The sequence below is a fragment of the Anopheles coustani genome, chromosome 2 (assembly GCF_943734705.1).
Source record: "Anopheles coustani chromosome 2, idAnoCousDA_361_x.2, whole genome shotgun sequence".
Taxonomy (NCBI): Eukaryota; Metazoa; Arthropoda; class Insecta; order Diptera; family Culicidae; genus Anopheles; species Anopheles coustani.
This window is the reverse complement of record NC_071289.1, coordinates 49,863,927-49,873,631: the sequence shown is the minus strand read 5'-3', so window position 1 is coordinate 49,873,631 and position 9,705 is coordinate 49,863,927. Positions and strand designations below refer to the sequence as shown.

The 9,705-nt window shown below is 38.7% G+C and overlaps 1 long non-coding RNA gene across 1 annotated transcript; it reads left to right on the top strand.

Annotated features, from left to right (window-relative positions):
* Nucleotides 1-1,158: 1,158 nt before the first annotated feature.
* LOC131265911 (uncharacterized) lies at nucleotides 1,159-4,846 on the top strand. Its single transcript, XR_009178310.1, has 5 exons — nucleotides 1,159-1,374; nucleotides 1,809-1,893; nucleotides 1,968-2,237; nucleotides 2,316-2,624; nucleotides 3,074-4,846. It is a non-coding gene; the product is annotated as an uncharacterized LOC131265911 (long non-coding RNA).
* Nucleotides 4,847-9,705: the final 4,859 nt, after the last annotated feature.

The window sequence follows — 9,705 nt, the reverse complement described above, 5'->3', positions numbered from 1 at the left end:
AATCTTTCACAATCCTTAGCGATGGCGTAAGGTTAAAAACAGAAAATTGATAAATTTTCCAAGAGTTTTCCGAAACAATGCTTAATATTTTGTGACATTCAATTTCAATTTACTTAAACTGTCAACAATTTTAATGCATGACAATAAACCTTTCCAAAACTGTGCTTAAAATTCGATTCCGACCATTATTATAGGAGTTACAAACCTTCAAAGTTGATGGATTTTTTTCAGTTTTTCATGCAATATTTTCACAAATCTTGACTTTGACGGGCTGTTTCTTAGAACCTGGAAGAACAGAGGCTCTAGTTTTTGGGTCATTTCTTAGTTTCATCTTGTAGTTTAAGAAAACATTTCTCATTTTTCTGAAATCCAAAAATGAATTTTTGATTTTTATCCCGGCTCCGCTCCATCGTGCAGTGGTGACCAGTGTGATAAGGCCATTAGGGGTCATTTTGACCCTTATTTTTAAAATGCTATAACTGCACTAGTTTTGAAGATTTTTCAAATCCACAAACTGCTACTTTTTAGTAAATTGGTTTTCTATATGTTGACGGTTTTGGTTTTTTGATGCAATTCTTCATCATCCCGCTAGCTCGATGTAAAGCAAAAATGGTCGAAATGAGTTTTTTCGGCTTTTATTTATTCAAAATTGCTAATGAAGATCTAGAAAAAAGGTTCTCCGTGGGGTGTGAATAAATTGCACATACCGTTGGTGGTAGAATGATATTCTTTTGTCGAGGTTTGTTTCGGGTTACATAAAAATAATTTTTGATAAAGATTGAGCACATTCAAAACACCGGTTGACAGAAATTTAAATTGTTGCTGCTACTATGTAGTTCCAGTAAGAGTCCCAGCAATCTGCCATGGAAAAACTTAAGTTTCCATGCTGTAAGCAATTGATGTAACTACATGACAGCTGCAAAAAATTGAATCTTATCATCCGGGAATAGCATTTCCAAACGTATTAATTTGTAGTAAAGCAAACGGCCGTTTTACATTTGGGAAAACATTGCCTCATATGAAATGTTTCACTGTCAATGACGAGTCGATATAATTTTGCTTGAAAAATTATTTCGTATGTTTGGATCGTTTACCAAATGTCAAAGTGTAGAAAACTGTAGCAATACGCGGTTTTCTAGTTCCGGTTTGATACAATTACTCTGAAGTAGGCTTTGATTGTTAAGCGGGGCGGTGGCTAACTTGTAAATTTTTTATTGTGTTTGCCGGCCGTAGTTTTGTAAAGTGAATAGAGATTTTATGATAGTGTACGTCAGGGTGCTAGCTCATGCTATGTGATGTTTGTACATCAAGTGTAGAAAGCCGCGGATTTGTTGTTCCGATCACATATGATTCAGAAGAAGGCTTGTATGCTAGGTAAGGCGTTTGCCAACTTGAACATTTCATTGCAAATTTGTGCTTAGTTTTTTAAGTTGCGCTAGTGACGGTGGAAAGTGTAATGGCACAGTTTGGGTACCTACAAATACGAATGTGCATCATTTTACAAGTTTGAATCTTTCCTAAGGTGTAGAAAAGCGAAGTGTAAAAAGAATTGAGTGTTCGCTTTATTCTTTCGTTTCAATGATCGTAGCCAATTGTTGTTGGGCGTTAATAAATCTTGAAATCGTGTCACAAAAGTTTTCAATCCGTATCAATTCAGCAATTGAATGAGTTACTGTACTGTACGGATGTTACTGTATTTGTCGAAGCTTTTATCAAACTATATTTTAACTTCAATTGAGAATTACATGAGAAGCTGTACAGGTTTAGTCTAGCTTTACATAATTCTCATGTTTTTGTTTCTTTTACAGGTGCAGAAAATGTACTGAATACACATTGTTCCAGGATTTTCATATTGTTTGGCGGCAGAACAAAAGATGGAAACCTAATTTAATGGTGAGTAAGCTGGTTATTTATTAGGTTGATCACCGAAACTATTGGCATTGAAATTTTAATGTTATTCGTTTTAGAAGAAATACCAAAAGATTAATTTTGGCGACTAGCTTGGGTTTACGTGAAGATTTTAGGCGACAAGTAATAAGTCGCACGTAATAGCTTTGGTGTTCCTCACGTAGGCGCGATAATAGGATTATTTCGCTATGTTGACAATGAAGGAAGAAGTGTAAACAGTGGCTGGCTGGTATGTTATAATGTTTCGTTTCGTCAGAAATATGTGCAATGTGATGTTCATAAACCGATTTGAATTTTAAATGACGGCAAATTTCCTTCCAAATAATGTGGTGAGTTGAAAATTACTATGAAATATGTGGAAAGGTACGATTGAATCTTTAATGACTCTGCTTTTTGGTTCATTTCAGCTTAACCGAATATTATGGCGTACTATTGGTCTTATCAAATGCATGACGTGTTATTGATGTGGGGCAGTGAAAGAGTGATAGGTAACGGCAGGTCTACACGGCGTTGCGACTTTTCTGCGACCGGGTTTCCGGGAACACGGAAGTGCCAAAGTAATAAACAAAATTGCCTAAGTCGGCCAACTCGTACGTCAAAGGTGTTCAGAAGGCAGAAACTCCCGGTCGAAGGATTATCGCAGCGCCGTGTAGAACTGCGCTAAGGAAAAAGTGTTAGCTAATGTGCAACGGATAATTTCACCATTGCAATTAAAGGTAAGTGTACAAACATTGTTCTTTGTTGTGTTGGGTTTATCTTCAAAAATTAGACAGATTCTAGAATATAAATAACATCTGGTGTCACCAGATTGCATTTCACATTACGCCCATTTCTTAAGAAATTTTAGTTATGCCGAAGTTACGAACTTTAACGTTCTTTTGATCTTTAGATTTCTGTTATTAAAACATTATACAATTCTTTCAGTTTGACGAAAAAGTTCGAATTTATTGTAGTTTAATTTACTAAAAATTCAGGCATCAGGCAGATATCAGATAGGACATGCCTACGGAGCAGTCAGTTTTTAAGTAATTTTTCTTCCAGTATATTATACTATCACGAACCTCATGAGATATACTCTTAATATTTATGTTCAACACGTAGATTGTTTATAACATCTAGTAACACAGTTTGTGAATTGTTTTTTATTCTTTTGGCTGTTTTTCAGTTTCCATGCTCGAGCCGACGACCAGCGTTTCAATGTAAAAAAGTGTGATAACAAGGGCTAAGGATATTTTGTTCACCGGTAAGTAGAAGAAGGTAGGTAAGTGTCAATCATCATTACATCCGGGTATCATCGGAAACAATTCAAATTGATGCGCAATGCAATCACATTTTTATTGTTCGGGTGCCATAATTAGCGCATCATATTTACCAACAAAAATTTATCACTAAGATGGAGATGTATGTATCACTCGCGTTCAATAATTACAAATTATTCATTTATTTGTTTGATTGCATATTTTTATTCGGGTTAGAAAATCAATTATGAATGCTATTGTGTTAAACTTCCGTACCTTATCTGTATGCTCGCATTATTCACGTAACTATACCTTAGTTTGATTTTAACGATTTCTCCAACAAAAGAAAAACGGATGATCCATATGAACAAAAGAAAAGTGTATGCCATGTTTGTAGTAAAATTTCCAGGTTTATAGTACTTTCAATAATTTAATAGAAGGATGTTACAATGTTTGCAATTCGTTGTGATGACGAAAACATATTGTTTGCGGACAGATGTACTATCGAGTACAGCTATGCCTCTGTACTGTACATTTTGATGCTCGTCTATTTTGATTATTTTATTTATTAATAAATTAGTACATGTTCGCCATAGTTGACTTAACGCGTTGCGTATCAAGCGTTTTAGCATAATTTTTAGTACAATTGTTTTAATGAAAATTTGTTTATAACATTTGTTAAACCGATTGTTTTCGAAGGCCAAGCAAAAACTTAGCTTCCCAAAAAATGTATATAAAATATTCAAATAATTTGTATGTTGCATTTTCAATTATTTATGGGTGAAAAACTTTTTAGAACCAGAACTGCTACCACCCATAATTGGATGATGCGGTACGGAACGTGTTAACATGCCCTTGTATGATATAGTATCAGTGCACATTTAACAGTCTTAAGTCGAGTCGATCAAATCTAAACCGAAGCTGATTCTTCATAGTATGCAACGGTAGTTCAAAAAGGATAGTATAGAAGAGTCAGTAATGAATTATAAGCATCCACAAAGTTTTTTTTTTCTATCCGAAGAATGGGACGCCGTCTTAAACTAAGCCGTGGAATATAAATATCGTTTGCACTACAAAAATAGACAAATTTTTGTTGGTGATAAGAAAATAGTTAACCAAGCTAATCTAATGAAGTAAATTTTTATTGTAAAGTTACATCATTTAAATACTTTGAAAAAATCTGGCTGTCAGTATGGCGGTGGACGGGCCATGTTACTATTTAGAAGGTTGTTTTACCATTCCATGTTGACGCTTCACCACTGGTGCGGGGTTTGAGCCAGTGGTTGTGGTATGGCTCATTGAAGAGCATTGACGCCGAAAGCCGATTAGGCTCTCGTGAAGCCCTTGCGCTAGAAAGCTCCTAATAGGCAACATCAATGGCGGTTGGCACCTACACGACGACATACCGCCGTCAGAGGGTTGCGGCTGGTCTCGTCGGTTCCCACTTCCCACTTTCCCACTCAGGATCGGCGCGAGGCTGTGTGCTGTTGCTACTGCTGAAAATACATTCCTGATGCGGCCTTTGACTGAAGACTGGAAAGTAAAACAAGTATTATGTAGTATGGTTCATTTGTTAAGCACTACGCATGTAAGGACTTTCCTTAAAGACACCTCTTCAAACGATGATTTAAAATCACGAACATTTTTCGGATTCCACTTTTCGACCATGCTCATGGCACCACCATCATTGGTTTGCAATACTATACCGATATTTGCTGATGAGTGAAATGCAATTGAAAAGAATTGTATAGAATGGTACATTTATAATTTACTTTATTTGTAGAAACTTACCTTGCATACAATTCCGCGACGCCCAATTGCACTCCGTCCATCTGTCGATACGCCACCATTTTTCTCCAATACTATTAACATTTTTTTTTAGTGATCGATCGCCTCCTGGCGATCGCACGTACCCTGTTCCCTATGCGCATGTGCACCGTCGTGGTAGAGCGATCATTCGGGGGTGGGGGGGGGGGGGGGGGGGGGGGGATTTGGAAAGGAGAAAAATCTCTCTTTACGGACGCTGTGGCACCCCCAGACCCTTGAAGAGGGTAAGGGGATGTTCCTGAGGGACTGTCGGGCTCCTTACCAAGGTAAGGGGTACCACGCCCTGGGGAACGGACTCTGTGAGATACAGCAGACGGGTTGCCCCCGCTGATTGACTCCCACCACTACCTCCTAAAAACCTTTCCGAGCTGTTTGTTCCGTGTGCTTTGGTGCGCGTCTTGCTCCCATGTTTGGCTCAGTTTACCCCTGCCTTCTTTCTGCTGTCATCGGGATGTCCTCACGGTGTCATCGCTGATGACGTCATTGTCGGGACCGATTTTCCTGCTGTGACGGTCTCCGTTGGTCCCTTCGGATTTCTACGAGCTCTGCTTCCGCTGCTACGAGGTCTCGCTGTGCGTCTTGCAGTTCCTGCTGGTTCGTAGCCTCGTGTGATAACTTTTAAATAATCCACTGCACTAAAGTTTTTGGTTTCCAGCCGATTTGATTATGATGATGACCGGTCAACTTCTGAATGGTGACTGGTTTACTGAATATCGTGTTCGGTCTGGTCAGTTTATTTATACCTCTTTTTGTGACCTACTTATTACATTTTGTGTACACTGTTGTTAGTTTTGGTAAGGCTATGGTGCTATGGTTATTTGTTGTAACTGGATGGACGTATGTTTGTTTTACATGTTGCGTAACACTTGATCTGCACTACTATGTTTTAATTTGAACTTAGTTATCTCGATATTTGATTCATTGTAGTATTTTGGCCTGCTTCTGATTCTAAGATGTGTGTTCTGTTCTGATGCTGATCGTGTAAACAATTGAAGATTGGTTACATCATCTTACAGCACGCTACGCTTATCAACAATGTTGATTCCTGCTCGCGCTGTTTTCGGCTATTTGTCTTATGCGTACAATGTTGTATCGTATTGGATTGTGCGTGAATTCATCAATCCATAATTCGGTTTAGTTAATGCAACATATTATTGTGAACGTGTTGTGACACGTTTTGTTCTGAATCTGAATCTCTAGTTTGTTGCTTCCCTGACATTGTTGTGTTTCTTAGAATTGATTCATTCTTTCTTTGTTGCTTGAGTTCGGTTAGCAGATTACAACATTCTGCTACACTCGTGTCGCCTCAGCATTGCGTCGTTCCTGCGCTCGAGCGCGTGGTGCGTAGCTCGCTGGACAGTCCTGTTCCTCAGGCGACGGATTCGCTCACGGATGTTGCGCAACTCCCGAAGCCAGTTTGATCTGTCCACGGGCGTCATGGCGTTGAGTCTGGCGGTGAGTGCCGGGCGACGGTACATATCGTGGGGTGAGGGCTTAACTGGGGTATTTCTCATACTTGCTTCAATTGATGAATTTTAAATGGTTGAACCAAGGTGGAAGCACAATTAGATAGCGAATGTAAAATGTATATTAACATGGTTTCATCGACTAAAGGTAATACTAAAAAATACCACAATCCCCAAAACGCTAAATTTAAGATTGCAAAACTCAAGATACTGAATGAAAACACTCTTTCGTTTGGAATTTCTTTCTACCCGGATGAAATCGGGTTAATCAGCTAGTTTTAAAATAAAAATTACATTAAGTTTAATTCTTAATCATCATCATCTGATTGTGGAATGCTGTGTACACATACAATACATTCTATCCTAATTCCTAACATACCCTATAAAAACATAAGCCGCACACAATTTTTTAAACTCAGGTGGTGTGTCCGCATTGACAATTGTGGTTGGTAGTTTATAAATAATAATAATAAATTATTATTACTATTAGTTTTATTCAATGGACAATTAGGTCTGTTTGAAATTAAAATTGGTATTAAATCTAAGTTTACAATCTTCCAATTCATCCAATTTAAAACAAAATCATAAACTGAACATTTTTAATTAGTGCTAGACGTCCATCTTAACAGTATGTTATTTTTGAAACGAGCCGTGCTAACATTAAAATCATGGTAGGCGCTGAATATATGAAACATTTTAGACATAGCGATAATCGGATACTTGCATATGATATGCCGTACTTGTATGCGGGACTCTGATAGCGTCTGATCTGATAGGGGATGTTCCTGAGGGACTGTCGGGCTCCTTACCAAGGTAAGGGGTACCACGCCCTGGGGAACGGACTCTGTGAGATACAGCAGACGGGTTGCCCCCGCTGATTGACTCCCACCACTACCTCCTAAAAACCTTTCCGAGCTGGTTGTTCCGTGCGCTTTGGTGCGCGTCTTGCTCCCATGTTTGGCTCAGTTTACCCCTGCCTTCTTTCTGCTGTCATCGGGATGTCCTTACGGTGTCATCGCTGATGACGTCGTTGTCGGGGCCGATTTTCCTGCTGTGACAGTCTCCGTTGGTCCCTTCGGATTTCTACGAGCTCTGCTTCCACTGCTACGAGGTCTCGCTGTGCGTCTTGCAGTTCCTGCTGGTTCGTAGCCTCGTGTGATAACTTTTAAATAATCCACTGCACTAAAGTTTTTGGTTTCCAGCCGATTTGATTATGATGATGACCGGTCAACTTCTGAATGGTGACTGGTTTACTGAATATCGTGTTCGGTCTGGTCAGTTTATTTATACCTCTTTTTGTGACCTACTTATTACATTTTGTGTACACTGTTGTTAGTTTTGGTAAGGCTATGGTGCTATGGTTATTTGTTGTAACTGGATGGACGTATGTTTGTTTTACATGTTGCGTAACACTTGATCTGCACTACTATGTTTTAATTTGAACTTAGTTATCTCGATATTTGATTCATTGTAGTATTTTGGCCTGCTTCTGATTCTAAGATGTGTGTTCTGTTCTGATGCTGATCGTGTAAACAATTGAAGATTGGTTACATCATCTTACAGCACGCTACGCTTATCAACAATGTTGATTCCTGCTCGCGCTGTTTTCGGCTATTTGTCTTATGCGTACAATGTTGTATCGTATTGGATTGTGCGTGAATTCATCAATCCATAATTCGGTTTAGTTAATGCAACATATTATTGTGAACGTGTTGTGACACGTTTTGTTCTGAATCTGAATCTCTAGTTTGTTGCTTCCCTGACATTGTTGTGTTTCTTAGAATTGATTCATTCTTTCTTTGTTGCTTGAGTTCGGTTAGCAGATTACAACATTCTGCTACACTCGTGTCGCCTCAGCATTGCGTCGTTCCTGCGCTCGAGCGCGTGGTGCGTAGCTCGCTGGACAGTCCTGTTCCTCAGGCGACGGAATCGCTCACGGATGTTGCGCAACTCCCGAAGCCAGTTTGATCTGTCCACGGGCGTCATGGCGTTGAGTCTGGCGGTGAGTGCCGGGCGACGGTACATATCGTGGGGTGAGGGCTTAACTGGGGTATTTCTCATACTTGCTTCAATTGATGAATTTTAAATGGTTGAACCAAGGTGGAAGCACAATTAGATAGCGAATGTAAAATGTATAATCACATGGTTTCATCGACTAAAGGTAATACTAAAAAATACCACAATCCCCAAAACGCTAAATTTAAGATTGCAAAACTCAAGATACTGAATGAAAACACTCTTTCGTTTGGAATTTCTTTCTACCCGGATGAAATCGGGTTAATCAGCTAGTTTTAAAATAAAAATTACATTAAGTTTAATTCTTAATCATCATCATCTGATTGTGGAATGCTGTGTACACATACAATACATTCTATCCTAATTCCTAACATACCCTATAAAAACATAAGCCGCACACAATTTTTTAAACTCAGGTGGTGTGTCCGCATTGACAATTGTGGTTGGTAGTTTATAAATAATAATAATAAATTATTATTACTATTAGTTTTATTCAATGGACAATTAGGTCTGTTTGAAATTAAAATTGGTATTAAATCTAAGTTTACAATCTTCCAATTCATCCAATTTAAAACAAAATCATAAACTGAACATTTTTAATTAGTGCTAGACGTCCATCTTAACAGTATGTTATTTTTGAAACGAGCCGTGCTAACATTAAAATCATGGTAGGCGCTGAATATATGAAACATTTTAGACATAGCGATAATCGGATACTTGCATATGATATGCCGTACTTGTATGCGGGACTCTGATAGCGTCTTTGAATCTCAGGGCCTTTTCCGGCGCAGAAATATTTAGTTTATCTAGTAGGGATGGTGCGTCAATTTCGTTATTTAATAGTTTGGCTATAAACGTAGCTTGGGCCCATTTCGCCTATAGGACAGGGGTTGCAAACCTAATAGTGAGCAACGATCACGATAGCATATCTGATTAGTAGGCCTGAACCACGGTGCGTAATAAAGAGCTAATTCAGTAAACCTACGCTGAATACTACTTATCGTAGTATGGCTCGGCACTCTCGGTTAATGTAAATGACCCTGATGAAGCTTATGAACGAATATCACAGTTTGGTACACGTTTCTTAGTTTCACATTGCAAGATGTTGATCATAGTCGATAGAGACGAATTGAACCGAATACAACCTTATACATATCTCATGGCTTTATTTTGCAACCTTGTAGCCTGTCAACTTGGGTCTGGGAAGCTAGAAACAGGATTGACGAACAAAAGCCAAGGTATGGCATAAT